Genomic DNA, 17,731 nt, shown 5'->3' on the forward strand with positions numbered 1-17,731 from the left:
GTTCCTTATAGATGGTGCCAATATATAATTTCCCTGGAAGATAAAGATTCTACAGGACAGACTAAGTCAGATGACCTGAAGATATACTGGGCTACGTCTAATGGAAGTTCTTAACATAAGTCTTACTTGTAACTTTACTAATACTGCTGGCTATGTTATTTGTATTTCCCCTGTCTTACAAAATTGCTGTTTCTTACACTGTCCAATATGTGTGTGAGGCCTCTAATAGAATAATATATAGTCGCATATGAGATCGATGATGGTAACAGTGTAACTCTAGATATGGCAAGAAGCAACAAGAGGGAATATTTTCCTGGACCAAGAAGCTAATAAGACAGGTGGTCCAGAGAATTTTGGATACTGTTTCATGGCCTAGTCCGGTACCAGCACATTGAGTGGCCTGTCAACAGAATCTTTGCCAAACCTGAGAATGGACATTCTCAGCACCATGGGATAAAATGGTCATGAAGTGCCCCCCCTCATAATCATGGTCAAGTTTATGAGCAAAAAGGGGCTCTGCCAACTGAAGACTGACACTCGCCATCTGCATCTACAAAGATTAAATCATGGCCGCTGCAACTGCTGACTTTCAACGCCCCTGAAAGGAGTTCAGGGTGAAAATCAGGAATGAGGCACTCTGCGCTCTGGGAAAAACTGGCAGAACAGGCCGTCAGATAGTTAGATCTTTTCAGGAGAAGAGTTTATGAGTCCTAATTCTTGCATCTTCTCATATCTAGAGAAACACTGACATCATTAACGGTGAAATCTGCTTTGGCTATTAAGAAATAGTTTACAATTAAAAGTCAAAATAGAGTAGCTACAGTTCAGATATCCTGGAAAATAACTAAGTGATACTATGGGTGTACTTTCAGATTAGAGCTTGTATTGCTCCAAGCTGGGGCAGTCCTATGCCCCATTTTGACAGGAAGTTATCATAGTCATTGTTGCCTAGTTCCCTAAAATTAAAACTGAGCAGGACTCTGTGGGGCTCTGGAGTACAGATCTGCTCTGTGTTCTCCATTTCTTATCTGTAGGATATAGACTTTGTTCAGCCTCCTTGGCCTTCCCTGAATTCCAAAGCATGGATTCAAACAATTGCTAATCAGGGAAGGGAGGGGATACAAAAACAAAAACTATCAAAGATTGGTACAGCCTCCAGACAGAGTCCTGATTCCTACTCAAAGAAATATGCATAAGCCCCCACCCAGGTGGAAGATGGTAACTTCAGACTGAACACAAGATTTTTGGAGCACTGCTCTGTTGCCTAACCACCAGCCAATCAGAAGGGGTCACAAACCCTCACCCCAAATATTGCCTTCTGTTTCTGGGGGCCAGAGATGACCATCCTGTTAGGTCTCTTGTTTGCCCCTTGTCTATTTCATCTCTGAGAGGGGCCAACTAAATTGCTGCAACTACAAGGGTAGAAACTGGTTTCAGATGTGGAAAACCCCAACTTAGAGCAGATAGAGAGACTTCTGCTCTGCTAGGCAGGCCTACGCCTGTGCACAGCAGAAAGAAGTTGCAGAAGAAAGAGACCTCCGCCCCAATTCCCAAAAAGTATCTTGAGTATGAAGTCTCTCAGGGGGCCTATGTGCTGTGTTAGAGGAAGAATGTTGTTTTTATGTGAATCACTCAGGGGTAATCAGGGAGTCCCTGGCCAAGATAAGAGAAGGGCTAAATCAGAAAAAAAAAAAAAAAAAAAAAAAAAGAAAGAAAGAAAAATGTCTCAAAATTGATTTGAGTCCTGGTTCCAACAGTCCCTGTGGTTAACAACGCTAATTTCCACCCTGGTGGGCCCTCTAATAGTGCTACTATTAATACTTACTTTTGGTCCATGCATAATAACTAAGCTTGTTGCCTTTGTAAAAGACCATGTCAATACCGTCCAACTGATGGTACTGAGGCAACAGTATCAGGCCCTGCCCCAAAATAAAGAGGAAGATTCCTCTATGTAGCTGAAGACAGGGGGGAATGTTAGGACCAAACTGAAGCCAGGACAGGCTCTAAGGGGCAGGCTAGGCCTGAGGTTTAGTCTCCAGGAAAGCTGAGGCACTGGGAACTCCCGCAGGCAGTGTAGCTCGACCAATCAGAAAAAAATCCCCATAGCCCCCCGCCCACGCCAGACCTGAGCCAATCCAGATAGGGATGCGAGGTTTAAAAGTCCCACGCAAGCATACAGTTTAACCAATCAGCTATGCTCTTACAGGAACAAAGAACCATCTGTATAAAAGTAGATGTGATTCAGAGCTCGGGGCTCTCGTCAAGACTCCACTGCGCTGGATGAGACTTGAGCCCTAGCTCGAGCTAGCAATAAACCCCTTTATGCTTTTGCATTGCTGTGGATGTCTTATTCTCTCAGTTTTGGGGACTCGGACACTGGGCATAACAAAACCCACTGATCCTAGAGGCTAAACAAACCTCAGGCAAGAAGAACGTAAACAAAACCACCTAGGGCACTTGATAATATACTGCTGAAACCCACTCATAAACAAAAACAAATCTTAAAAGTAGTCAGGAAAAATTGACATACTATGTACAAGGGAAAAAATTTAAGTATTACTGACTTCTTGTTTGAAGTAATGCAAGCCAAACAACAATGCAAAAACATCTTTAAAGTATGGGGGTGGGGGCGGCGGGGAATATTAACTTAGAATTCAAACACTTTTGAAAATAACTTTCAAAACTGAATGAAAAAGTATTTTCAGATGAATAAAAGATGATAGAATTTGAGGCCACCAGACTTATACTACACAAAAATGTTATCTAACAGTCTAAAAGTTAAATGAAATTAAACATAGAAGAAAATTTGGATCTCCCCAAAGCTACAAGAATGGTTCTAAATGATAATTCTGCAAGTAAATATTTGAAAATCTTTTTCTCATTTTTAAAAGACTAGAATATTTAAGACAAAAACAACTGCCTTATATTACAAAATTCATAATATATTTACAAGTAGGATGTGTGACAATAGTAGCACAAATAATAAGAACAGGGAAATAGAAGTATACTATAACAAGGTCTTACATTATATAATAAGAAACATGATATAATTTAAAGAAAAATGTGATTAAAGAGAAATAATTTCAAAATTATGGTAAACTCTGAAAAAAGAAGCATAGCTAATGCACCAATAAAGTGCATAAAATAAAATATTAAAACCATCCAATTAAAGATTAAAATAGGAACAAAGAAAACATAAAACAAACAGCAAGTTAGTAAACTTAAACCCAACTATATAAATGATTGTATTAAATTTAAATAATTTAAACATTCCAAATAAAAGCAAGATAATCAGACTAGACAAAAATAAGAAAAAATCATAAACTGTATACAAAAACAAACATAAACACAGAAACATATTGTAGAGGTCAAAAAAGATACACCATGCAAACACTGATCAGAGAAAACTATACTATCTATGTTAATATTGTACAAAGTAAGACTATAGAACGAAGAATATATTCAGAGAGAAAAAGGAACATTTCACGATGACAAAATACAAAAGAAATTATGTAGCTTCAAAATCAGTGTGATGCAGCTGATATGGTGTTTAAAAGAAAATTTGTACCTTTGATGCTTCCTTGATACCTATGTTATAATAGAAAATAAAACTGAGAGCAAATGATCTAAGATCCCATCTCAAGAATCTATAAAAATACAGGAAATCAAAACAAAAGAGAAGAGTAAAAACCAACAAAAATCAATGAAATAGGAAGCATACACAAAAAATAAAGTCAAATGGTAATTCTTTTTGAAAGGATAATAAAACTGATAATCCTCTAGCAAAAAAAAAAAAATCAGTCAAGACAAAAAAAGGAGAGAATACACAAATTTAATGCCATCATAAATGAAAGAGGGGTTAACATTATAGACCTTTGAATTTGAAGTGTTAGTCACCCAGTCGTGTCCAACTCTTTGTGATCCCTTGGACTATAGCCTGCCAGACTCCTCTATCCATAAGATTTCCCAAGCAAGAATACTGGAGTGGATTGCCATTCCATTCTCCAGGGAATCTTCCCAAACCAGGAATCGAAGCCAGGTCTCCAGCAGTGCAGGCAGATTCTTTATTGGCTGAGCCAGCAGGGAAACCCTTATAGATCTTACCAATATTTAAAAGATATGAGATATAAACAAAATTTTATCCCAATTTGAAAATTGGTCTGAGTCCTTAAAAACTACTTGAAAATACAACTACCAAAATTTGATGGCACAAAAATTGGAAAATCTGAGCAGGCCTGTATTTGTTAAAGAAATAGAATCCTTACTACAGAAACGTCTCACAAAGCAAATTGCAGCCTCGAAATGCCAGCTCTTTCATGGAGCTCAGAAACGACTCCCACATCAAAATAAAGGCAGGGAGGGCAGGAAGGAATGAGAGCAGAAGGGAAGTGTAACACGGAGGCTGTGGTGAATGTGGGAGTTGACCTGGATGTTGATTCCCAACCTCCTTTCCTGCAATCCTTGCGTCTTCATCTCCTCACCATTTTGCACTTCAGCACCACAGTCCTCAGTTTGTGAAGCCCCTCCCAAATTTTCTCTGAACCTCTTGAAGTCCTCTCTGTATTTCATGCAAGCCCCTCTACATCCTTCTCAGGTCATGTTTCTGCTCTGGATTTCTCCTAAACATAGTACTTCACCTCCAAAAATCCAGTAAAGGGGATGAAACTCTCCTTCACATCCACTTTCCTAAAATTGAGAAGAAGAAGAAACTCCAAGACTTCAGTTTCAATTAGAGAATTGAACAGACATGCTATTCTCTTCTTCCACTTTGGCCTACCTCCACTCAAACATCACTAAGACATGTTCCTGAAAATATAGAAGGGATAGACCAGAGAGAGAAAACTGATGAAGAGATTAGCAGAGAGAGGAAAAAAAAAAAAACCAGTTCATAAGTACGTGAAAGCCTAAAGTAAAGCAGTGTTAGGGAGTAAAAACTGTTATCAAGGTTTAAATGCCAGAACATCCTTTTAATTTTCAAATGTATCTTAACCAGAAATTAATATCTAGACATTACATGCCTGCATGCTAAGCCTCTTCAGTCATGTCCAACTCTTTGAGACCCCATGGACTGTAGCCCACCAGGCTCCTGCGTCCATGGGATTCTCCACACAAGAATACTGGAGTGGGTTGCCATTTCCTGCTCCAGGGGATCTTCCTGACCCAGGGATCGAACCCACATCTCTTATGTCTCCTGCATTGGCAGGCAGATTCTTTACCACTAGCGCCACCTGGGAAGCCCATCAAGGCATCATTTTTCTTAAAATAATAATATTAGAGGCTTCTGTTAGGACCAAACTGAAGCCAGGACAGGCTCTAAGGGGCAGGCTAGGCCTGAGAAAAGCTGAGGCTCTGGGAATTCCCACAGGCAGTGTAGCTCGACCAATCAGAAAAAATCCCCGTAGACCCCCGCCCGTGCCAGACCTGAGCCAATCCGGATAGGGATGTGAGGTTTAAAAGTCCCGAGCACGTGCGTACGGTTTAACCAATCAGCTATGCTGTTACAGAAACAAAGAACCATCTGTATAAAAGTATATGTGATTCAGAGCTCCGGGCCTTTGTCTGATTCCACTGTGCTGGATGAAACATGGGTCCTGGCTCGAGCTGGTAATAAACCCCTTTATGCTTTTGCATTGCTGTGGATGCTTATTCTCTCAGTTTTGGGGACTCGGACTCGGCATAAAGCTTCAATATCTCACAAAGTTCAAACATTGCACACTCCATTTTCATTTACAAGCTGATTAATCAAAATAAAGCAGAGACTGCTATAGTGTTTCCACCAGTTTGCCTGCAGTTGGAATCATGATTAGGGCATTGTGACAATAAAGAATGTTACTTGAAATGTGAGAAAACAGGTTTTCTTAAAAGAAAATTTTCCTTCTGAATTTCAAATGCCCCTTGAAAATAATTATTTTTAATAATAATAACAGTTTGGGAACGCATGTAAGAATTAAAGACTTTAAAATTTAAAAAAATAAAAAATAAAACATTTTAAATCTTAAAATAATAATAATAATAATAATAATAACAGAAGAAAATATTTGCAGTGATAAATAGGTTTATGCGCACATCATGGTAATAATTTCACAGATGTATACTTACCTCCCTAAGTTTCAAGTTGTATGTCATCCATACTTCAAAGTAACTTAAAAATGAAAATAATTCTTTTCTTAGGGGGTCTCAACAAGTATCATCAAAGATCTGCTGAGGGTGAGACTGGAAAAATCACTTTTGCAGAGATCATCCCCCAAAGAGCTGATTGGCTACGAGCTGCTAGAAACCTACTGCAGATGTTCTCAGGGCTCCCCCTGTCCCACCCACCAGATGGCTGACCATTTTCAAAGACTCAACCACCTACATTAGGAATTCACTGTGAAACCTGATTTTCCTCTAGTCCACCTGGTCTAATGGGAATAATGTCTATGGTGTCTCTTCCACCATTGTGGTAACAACTGGAAACATCTCAGGGAGATACTGTGATGACTCCTCAAACCCTAGTTTCACTGCTGTCTTCACTGCCTCCACCCTGACACAGGTCAAACACACTTAGCCCTGAACACATCTCATGAGTCATTCAGGGCCTCTCAGCCCCGCTGCCCTTAGTACGTGTTTTGCTAGTCATGTTTCCCTGTTGTGCCAACACCCCCATTAATGGGGTGTGAGCTCCCCACCCAGGTGCACCTGTAAGATGACTCTAGCTGCTGCCACAAATCTTCCTTCTGGCCTGAATGTGATCTAGTGACATTCAAGTGAACCAGTGAAATACCCTCGTGCCTTTTCCTTGTGTAACTGCACCCTGACCCCAGTGTTGTCACTTGTCACTTGTTTGTGTGACTCTTTCTTTTGGCTCTCCGTGCTTTCTTGAGACAGCTCTCTTGCAGCCTCCCTGATATGGTTCCCTCGTTCCTTTGGTGACCCTGTTTCTCTAAGACCAGAGAGCATACCAAACTATGTGTGCCTGCCCCTCTCTTACGTCCTCTCTTGTGGCCAAGCCTGACTGGTCATCCCAAAAGAATAAAAAGCAGTTACCAAGATGAAACTTATTCATCATACTTTTATGTAAAAGTACAATTCAGCGGTTGTACTTCTTTGTAACATTTGACTTCACCTCCCTGCCTCTTACGACACATCATAGAGATGTGAGGAGTCCAACTGTCCACGGGTCTGAAGCCTGTACTGTCCAGGGCCAAGCAGGCCCTTTCACTCTCTTGAGGACCTCACGATCCAGGAACCACCGTGCCCAGAGTCTTCCCCCAAGGACACTCTAAAGTCTGTGATCTGGTTTTCCCATGATCATTCTGGGAATGAGACCGAGGTCTTTCCTGCTGGATATCCCCTCCCAGACCAGACAGGGCTTACCTGAGCAGACTGCTCCAATATCCTGGTCATGAGACAAGATATGAGTATAGTTTTTAAAATCAATGTTGAACACAGTTATTGATACTCAAAGCTGATTCAGGCTCTGTCCTGTTGCAGGAAAGATAGAAATACCAAATAGTGCCAAGTCTTGGTCCAAAATAAGACCCTCTGGGAGCATCAGTAGCAACTCCACATTCCAAGTGTCTGCACAACATATTTGCATCCTCCAGAAACCAGTACTGAACATACACAGTGCCCCATTCTCCTTGGTGCTTCACTTCCACTCTCCCCTCACAGCTGTGGGCTCCATCCTTTAACCTCAGCTCCAGAATTTCTAGAGAGACACAGACACAGGACATGGGAGAGACTTTAGTAGACCATGTAGTGGTGTGCTGATAAGTATTTAAAAATGAGTTGTTCGAGAGGAAAAAATTCCTGTGAATAGCATTTCTTGACTTCTGTGGTACAAATATTCCTACAATGGCCAACTCTAAGCTCTTGAGAGGGTAACAGGCAGGAAGGCCAGGGGTCTCCAAATGGAGGAAATAGCCTGCAAGTGTCAGACATTTTTATCTCCCTTAAGTGGCAGGAAGAAACAAACTAGCGATATTTTTTTCCTTCTCTATACAAATTTAAAAGGAGGTTTCTCTTAAAATTCTGTGTTGCCAAAATGACACCTGGTTTCACTTGAAGTTAACCATTGCCTTTTTCTTATGGAAATGTTTATCTTAAGCTATGCTAATGTACCATGCATTTACCCCAAACTCTGCCTTCAAGTCGGCTCCGCCTTTTGGGCTCAGAACCTACTTGATAAACCAGTATGTTATACTCCGATATCGTTGCTCTAATCTATGTAAACGACACTATTTGTATGGTGCTCTGCCCTTCTTCAAGATTCAAGTTAATCCTTTTATGGCCCAAGATGAACCATTTGGAGCCAAGGTTATCCCAAAATACATCCTATGGGTGAGGGGCCTGGTGCCATTCTACGTTTTGAGACATTCCTTTCTTTCATTAACAGACTGCTGGTGACCATATGACATCCAGCTAAAGACTAGCACGGGGGTACTCTTTCTGCCCCCTTCTGATGCCTATGTCAGAAGCTTTCTCTATCTCCTTTATACTTTAATAAAACTTTGTTACACAAAAGCTCTGAACGATCAAGCCTCGTCTGTGGCCCCGGATTGAATTCTTCTCCTCCGGGGGCCAAGAATCCTGGCGTCGTAATTCAACAACAACCTTTCATCTTGGGGGCTCGTCCGGGATGTTCTTGGGGCTAGAGCTCCATCTAGCTTCTGAACTTTCGATTCCTAGTGAGGCTAGGCGCTTTCTTGACCACCAATCCAAGTTTGGGACCTAAGCCACGGTACACAGTAACAGTATAGATCACAAGTCCCTTGAAAGTCTATGATCTGATAGATTAGGTTCAGTTCAGTTCAGTAACTCAGTCATGTTCGACTCTCTGCAACCCCATGAATCACAGCACACCAGGCCTCCCTGTCCATCACCAACTCCCGGAGTTCATTCAGACTCACGTTCGTCGAGTCCGTGATGCCATCCAGCCATCTCATCCTCGGTTGTCCCCTTCTCCTCCCGCCCCCAATCCCTCCCAGCATCAGAGTCTTTTTCAATGAGTCAACTTTTCGCATGAGGTGGCCAAAGTACTGGAGTTTCAGCTTTAGCATCATTTCTTCCAAAGAAATCCCAGGGTTGATCTCCTTCAGAATGGACTGGTTGGATCTCCTTGCAGTCCAAGGGACTCTCAAGAGTCTTCTCCAACACCACAGTTCAAAAGCATCAATTCTTCAGCGCTCAGCCTTCTTCACAGTCCAACTCTCACATCCATACATGACCACTGGATAAACCATAGCCTTGACTAGACGGACCTTAGTCAGCAAAGTAATGTCTCTGCTTTTGAATATGCTATCTAGGTTGGTCATAAATTTTCTTCCAAGGAGTAAGCATCTTTTAATTTCATGGCTGCAGTCACCATCTGCAGTGATTCTGGAGCCCCAAAAAAAATAAAGTCTGACACTGTTTCCACTGTTTCCCCATCTATTTCCCATGAAGTGATGGGACTGGATGCCATGATCTTTGTTTTCTGAATGTTGAGCTTTAGGCCAACTTAGTTATGAAATGGTCAAAGAGACTGAAAAGTTTGACCGAGAAAGGAGAGTTTGGTCCACACGCTTTGCCCATTTCTGGTCGGTTCCCAAAGGAGTCATTGGGTGCCTCTTGGCATTGGCAGGTCAGTATAAACCCCCGACAGGTTTCTGCCATAAGCCGTATGAGATCACCGTGGAACCGCAGAGCAAGTCTCCTCACTTGCTTCACGCAGGGCATGTCATTCATTCACACAAGCACACCGTAGAGTTAGTAAAGCACAGCAGAAAACATGTTCGCTAAGAGAACAAAGAACTAGAGCTCCAAGCATCCTTACCTTATCCTGAAGGATCCCGGACAAGCCCCTAAAATGAAAGGTTGTTGTTGAATTACGACGCCGGGATTCTTGGCTCCCGGACTGAATTCTTCTCCTCTGGGGGGCAGAATCCCGGCGTCGTAATTCAACAACAACCTTTCACTCTCAGTGTGCCATCACTGAACATGGAGCAGGACGGGAGGTACCAGGTATTTCTCAGGAGCCTGTAGAACCAGCTCCAGGGACACCACCGAGGACAGGCCTTCAGAGACTCTGGATGCTGCCCTCCCTGTAGATGTGCCCAAGGCTACTAGGGCACAGCTTCCCCATCTCAAATACAGCTCGTAGCCCAGGATCCAGGGAAGAACCCTCCCTCTCCTTCCCTGTCCATAGGGAGCATCTCATCCAGCTCAGAAACAGAGGGCTGGGGAACAGGCTCTACAGTGTCCCAGGTATTCCTGCCACCTGTGTTCACGTCCTTGTGTAATTGCCACACTCGAATGTACCTAGTAACATGCATTTAACGAATGAAATTTGACAAAAGCTATGTTACTTAAAGGGCTTGCCTGGCAGCTCAATGTCTAAAAAAAAAAAAAAAAATCTGTGTACCAATCAATGTAGGAGATAGGGTTTCAATCCCTGATCTGGGACAATCCCCTGGAGAAGGAATTGGCAACTCACTCCAGTATTCTTGCCTGGAGAACTCCATGGACAGAAGAGCCTGATGGGCTGCACTCCATGGGATCCCAAAGAGTTGGACACGACTTAGTGACTGAACAACAAAAACACTGTCACTTGAGAGATTAGGATTCAAGACGACTCTGGTTTCCCCCTTGCTACCTGTCTTGCTCTCTGTCTTGCTCTGTTGAAGCCAGTTGCCATGGTATGACCTAATTATGGAGAGACCTGCATGACGAGGACCTGAGGCAGGCCTCTAACCAACAGCCAACAAGGGACTGAGGCTCTCAGTTAAACAGTCCATCAAGGTCTGAACGTTGCTGACATCCAGGTGAGTTGGTTTGAGTGGTTGAAACTTCAGATGATTGCACCTTGTGAGACATCGTGTGTCAGAGACCCGGGTAAGTCATGTCAATTCCTGCCCACAGAAATCATGTGATGCTAGAGGTTTTCCGCTTTCAGCTGCCAAGTTTTGCAATAATCTGAAGCAACATATAACTAATGTAGGAGGGCAGGAGGCTAAATGAAATAAGGAAAACATTCTTTGATCTCATTTATATGTGGAATCTAAAAGAAACTAAATTCATAGAAACAGAGGGTAAATTGGCAGTTGCCTAGGCAGGAATGAGGGTGGGAGGAATGAATGATGATCATCAAGTGGTACTAACTTCTACTTATAACATGAATAAGCTTTGGGGCTGGAATGTACGTGTGACTAGCTGATAATATTGGATTGTGTTCGTGATCATTACTAACAAACTCAACCTTAAAAGTACTCATAACACACACACAGAAAAAATAATTATATGATGTGATAGATGTATTAGTAAACTTAATTGTGGTAATCAGTCCATAATATATATATTCTTTTTTAATATTTTAATTTTACTTGAGTATAGTTGATTTACAATGTTGTGCTAGTTTCAGGTATACAGCACAGTGATTTGTTTATATATATGCATATTCATTCTTTTTTAGATTCTTTTCTTGTATAGATTATCACAGAATCCTGATCAGAGCTCCCTGTGTTATACAGTAGGTTCATGCACGTTATCTGTCTTACATGTAGCAGGGTGTGTGTGTGTTAATCCCAGACTCCTGATTTATGTCTCTCCCCTACTCCCGGTGTCTCCCCTTTGGTAACTGTAAGTTTGTTTTTGGTACCTATAAGTCTGTTTCTATTTTGTAAATAAGTTCATTTGTATGTTTTTAAAATTAATTTTAATGGGAGTATAGTTGCTTTTCAATGTTGTGTTTCTACTGTACAGCAAAGGAATCAGCCATATGTATACATATATCCCTTCTTTTTTTTAGTGTATTTTTTTAAATTTTTAGTTTATTTTACTTTACAATACTGTATTGGTTTTGCCATACATTGACATGAATCCACCACGGGTGTATACAAGCTCCCAATCCTGAATCCCCCTCCCACCTCCCACCCCATATCATCTCTCTGGATCATCCCCATGCACCAGCTGCAAGCATCCTGTATCCTGTATCGAACATAGACTGGCACTTCGTTTCTTACATGATAGTATACAGGTTTCAATGCCATTCTCCCAAATCATCCCACCCTCTCCCTCTCCCTCAGACTCCAAAAGTCCATTCTATACATCTGTGTCTCTTTTGCTGTCTCGCATACAGGGTCATATATCCCTTCTTCTTTGGATTTCCTTCTTATTTAGATCACCACAGAGGACTGAGTAGAGTTCCCTGAGTAGGTTCTCATTAGTTATGGATTTTATACAGAGTACCAATAGTGTATATATGTCGATCCCAATCTCCCAGTTCATCCCAGCCCCTTCTCCCCCAACCCCAGTGTCCACGCTATGTCTGTGTCTCTGTTTTTGTTTTACAAATAAGATCATCTATTCCATTTTTCTAGATTCCATGTGTATGTTTTAATACATGATATTCATTTTTCTTTTTGACTTACTTCACCTGTATGACAGTCTCTGGATCCATCTACATCTCTACAAATGACCCAATTTCACTCCTATTTGTGGCTGAGTAATGTACCATTGTATATATGTGACATTCATCTTTCTCTGTCTGATTTACTTCACTTGGTAAGATAATCTCCTACACCCAAGTTGCAGCAAATGGCAATATTTCATTCTTTTTATAGTGAGTAATATTCCATTGTATAATATCACATCTTCTTTATCCATTTCTCTGTTGATTGACATTTAGCTTGCTTCCATGTCTTGCCTCTGTAAATAGTGCTGCAATAAACACCAAGGTGCGTGTATACTTTCAGATTATGGTTTTTTCTGGATACATGACCAGGAGTGGGACTGCCAGACCAGTTGGTAGTCCTATTCTTAGTTTGTAAAGGCATCTCCATACTGTTCTTCATAGTGGTTGCACCGATTTACATTGCCACCAAGAGGGTAGGAGAGTTCCCATTTCTCCACACTCTTTCCAGCATTTATTGTTTGTAGATTTTTGATGATGGCGGTTCTGACCAGCGTGAGGTGATACCTCATTGTAGTTTTGATTTGCATTTCTCTGATAATCAGTGACGTTGAGCATATTTTCACCTGTTTTTTGGCCTCCTGTATATCTTCCTTGAAGAATGTATATATGTATTTCAAACCATCACACCGTACACCTTACACTTATACCTTATTATATGGTGATTATATCCCAATAAAGCTGGGATGTAGGCTAAAACTTTTGTGAATGTAAGGGAAAATTGACAGAGAAATAATGGTAATGGGAGCTTGGAATATATTTCTCAGCCTTTAATACTTGAAATAAGCAATTTACATAAATTATATGCATGACATACACTAAACATTCATGCATGTGAGTTTATATATAAAGGCTTACTGTCATTACTATTAATTCTAAATGAATAACTCATTTCTAGAATGCATAGCCTCATTTAAATTTTGCCTCTTTAGGGACACCTTCTCTGCTTCTCCCAGCTAGATTAAGTAAGCCTGCTGATGTCCCAACTGATGGCAGTTATCAAAGTTTATTATAAATTCTTGTTTTGGTGCCCGGCGGCAGTAGACTATAAGTTTTATGAGCCAGGGAACTTCATTCATCACCACGGGGGCCTCAGCATCTGGGGAACTGCAAAGGCTATGGATTTCATACCACACGAGTGAATCCTCCTGCCAATGCAGGAGATGTAAGAGATGCAGGTTCTATCCCTGGGCCGGGAAGATACCCTGAAGTAGGAAGTGGCACCCAACTCCAGAATTCTTGCCTGGGAAATCCCATGAACAGAGGAGCCAGGCAGGCTACAGTCCATGGGGTCACAGAGTCAGACACAACTGAGCATCTGAGCACACAAGCCCATTTTTTAAATAAATAAACATTTGTGGATGAAAGTCTAAATAAATTCCAAAAAGAACATGTGGAAATGATGTGATTTAGTGCATTTCTCTGTGGCATTAAAATCAATGAGAAAAGAATAAGAAACAATTTAGGTATGATATTGACAAAATAAAATTAGAACTTGACATCATATATAAAATAACTTACACAGTTATTTAGTATTGACATATATTTAAATATATTCACAAAAATTATAAGAGTAAGGATAAAATAATTTTCTTAAACTTGATGTGGAAAAGAACTCTCATAACAAGGCTCTGAAAGTAGAAACAAATACAGGAAATTTTTGTTATGATACAGTTGCTCAGTCATGCCCAACTCTTGCGACCCCATGGACTGCAGCACACCAGGCTTCCCTGTCCTTCATCATCTCCGGGAGCTTGCTCAGACTCATGTCTATTGAGTCAGTGATTCCAACCAACAGGAAATTTTAATAGGCAATTAATATTGTTAGAAACTTCCATGAAGGACTTACCTGGTATCCAGTTCTTAGGACTCTGCACTTCCACTGCAGGGGGTGCAGGTTTAATCCCTGGTTCAGACAGTAAGATTCCACGTGCCATGTAGTACAAGCCAAAAGAAAAAGAAAAAGCAAATCCCATGAAACTGAAAACAAGGGAAAGATAAAATGAAACAATAGACTGAAAGAAACATCTTCAGCCTATAAATGGAATAATTCAATAAGGACAAGGACATGCACCAAAACTATTTGGGTTCAAGTCTTGCCTCTACTTCTTATAACTGACTCACCTTGGGCAAGTGACTTTGCTTTGCCTCAGTGATCTATTTCAGGGAATAAAAAGTATATTCTGCCTTGTAGAACTGTTGTGTACTCAAATGAGTTCATATAAGTGAATGTAGTATAGGTGGTAGTGTAGTTGTAGTAGATATTAGTAGCCTAAAGAGCTTCCATAAAAGTCATGAAAATATGATAAACATTGCAAGTTGAAAAGAACAAATGTCATGAGAAAATAATTCACAAATAAAGGATTAAATTAGTTAATATACATGAGTTTTTGCTATAAAAACAGGCTAAGATTTTAAAACTTCATAAGAAGACAAAGTTGGTGAGGTTATGTGGAAGCTAACATTTTCATGGTTATGAGAGTTGGACTATAAAGAAAGCTGAGCACCGAAGAATTGATGCTTTTGATCTGTGGTTTTGGAGAAGACACTTGAGAGTCCCTTGGACTGCAAGGAGATCCAACCAGTCCATCCTAAAGGAAATCAGTCCTGAGCATTCATTGGAAGGACTGATGCTGAAGCTGAAACTCCAATACTTTGACCACCTGATATGTAGAGCCGACTCACTGGAAAAGACCTTGGTGTTGGAAAACATTGAAGGCAGGAAGAAAGAGAAGGGGACGACAGAGGACGAGATGGTTGGATGGCATCACCAACTCAATAGACATGAGTTTGAGCAAGCTCTGGGAGTTAGTGAAGGACAGGGAAGCCAGGCATGCTGCTGTCCATGGGGTTGCAAACAATCAGACAGGACTGAGCAACTGAACAATCACAATATTGTAATGGCTTCTGCCATACATCAACATGAATCAACCATAAGTATACATGTATCCCTTCCCTCTTAAACCTTCCTCCCACCTCCCTCCCCATCCCACCCCTCTAGGTTGTCGCAGTGCACTGGCTTTGGGTTCCCTGTGTCATACAGCAAATTCTCACTGGCTACCTTCTTTACATATGGTAATGAATATGTTTCAGTGTTATTCTCTCAAATAATCCCACCTTCTCTCTCCACCACTGTGACCATAAATCTGTTCTCTATGTCTGCATCTCCACTGCTGCCCTGTAGATAAGTTCAATAATATCATCTTTCTAGATTCCATATATATATTCATTAATATATAATAGTTGTCTTTTTCTTTCTGACTTACTTCACTTTGTACAGAAAGCTTTATGTTCTTCTACCTCATTAGAACTGACTTTTTATAGCTGCGGAATATTCCATTGTGTATATGTATCACATATACACATGCATACTTTTTATAGCTGTGGAATATTCCTTTGTGTATACGTATCACAACTTCTTTATCCATTTATCTGTTGATTGACATCTAGGTTGCTTCCATGTCCTAGCTATTGTAAATAGTGTTGCAGTGAACACTGGGGTACATGTATCTTTTTCAATTATGGTTTTCTCAGAGTATTTTCCCAGTAGTGGGATTGCTGGGTCACAATGTAGTTTTATTCGTGGTATCTTATGGCATCTCCACACTGTTCTCCATAGTGGCTGTATCCATTTGCATCCCCATCAACAATCCAAGAGGGCTCCCTTTTCTCCACACCCTCTCCAGCATTTATTATTTGTGAACTTTTTGATGACCGCCACTCTGACCAATGTGAGATGATACCTCATTATAGACCAATGGAACAAGACAGAAAGCCCAGAGATAAATCCACGAAGATCATAGCATCCAGTCCCATCACTTCATGGGAAATAGATGGGGAAACAGTGGAAACAGTGTCAGACTTTATTTTTTGGGGCTCCAAAATCACTGCACATGGTGACTGCAGCCATGAAATTAAAAGACGCTTACTCCTTGGAAGAAAAGCTATGACCAACCTAGATAGCATATTCAAAAGCAGAGACATTACTTTGCCGACTAAGGTCCATCCAGTCAAGGCTATGGTTTTGCCTGTGGTCATGTATGGATGTGAGAGTTGGACTGTGAAGAAGGCTGAGCGCTGAAAAATTGATGCTTTTGAGCTGTGGTGTTGGAGAAGACTCTTGAGAGTCCCTTGGACTGCAAGGAGATCCAACTAGTCCATTCTGAAGGAGATCAGCCCTGGGATTTCTTTGGAAGAAATGATGCTAAAGCTGAAACTCCAGTACTTTGGCCACCTCATGCGAAGAGTTGACTCATTGGAAAAGACTCTGATGCTGGGAGGGATTGGGGGCAGGAGGAGAAGGGGACAACAGAGAATGAGATGGCTGGATGGCATCACTGACTCGATGGACGTGAGTCTGAGTGAACTCCGGGAGTTGGTGATGGACAGGGAGGCCTGGCGTGCTGCGATTCATGGGGTTGCAAAGAGTCGGACACGACTGAGAGACTGAACTGAACTGAACTGATGGGCACCTTATCTTTGAAAAAGGAGGCAATGGTGCTGGGAAATCTGAAATTAGAATACTTCTTAACACCATACACAAAATAAACGCAAAATGGATTAAAGACCTAAATGTAAAGCCAGAAACTATAAACTCTTAGAGGATAATATAGGCAGAGAACCTTTTGACATAAACCACAGAAAGATCCTCTATGACACACCTTCTAGAGTAATGGAAATAAAAATAAGCAAATGGGGCATAATTAAACTTAAAAGCTTTTGCACAGTGAAGGAAACTATTAATATAAGCAAGGTGAAAAGACAACCCTCAGAATGGGAGAAAATAATGCAAATGAAACAATGACAAAGAACTAATCTCCAAAATATACAAGCAGCTCATAAAGCACAATACCAGAAAAAAAAAAAAACAGAATCAAAAAGTGGGCAGAAGACTTAAAGAAACATTTCTCCAAAGAAGACATACATATGGCTAATAAACATGTGAAAAGATGCTCAACATCGCTCATTATTAGAGAAATGCAAATCAAAACTCCACTTTTAGTATATGATTAAGAGAAACAATTATGGATGGTCCTTACTTAAATGTAAAGAAGTACAGAGCAACTTTTTTCATAATGGCAAAAACACTGAAAACAACTAAATTTCCAATAGAGATGGTTGCTGCTGCTGCTAAGTTGCTTCAGTTGTGTCCGACTCTGTGCGACCCCAAAGATGGCAGCCCACCAGGCTCCCCCATCCCTGGGATTCTCCAGGCAAGAACACTGGAGTGGGTTGCCATTTCCTTCTCCAATGCATGAAAGTGAAAAGTGAAAGTGAAGTCGCTCGGTCGTGTCCGACTCT

The 17,731-nt window shown here is 41.0% G+C and overlaps 1 pseudogene; it reads right to left on the minus strand.

Annotated features, from left to right (window-relative positions):
• LOC108633341 overlaps window positions 1–17,731 on the minus strand; it is a 166,320-nt pseudogene that overhangs the window by 146,567 nt on the left and 2,022 nt on the right.

The sequence above is a fragment of the Capra hircus genome, chromosome 5, assembly GCF_001704415.2.
Source record: "Capra hircus breed San Clemente chromosome 5, ASM170441v1, whole genome shotgun sequence".
Classification (NCBI taxonomy): Eukaryota; Metazoa; Chordata; class Mammalia; order Artiodactyla; family Bovidae; genus Capra; species Capra hircus.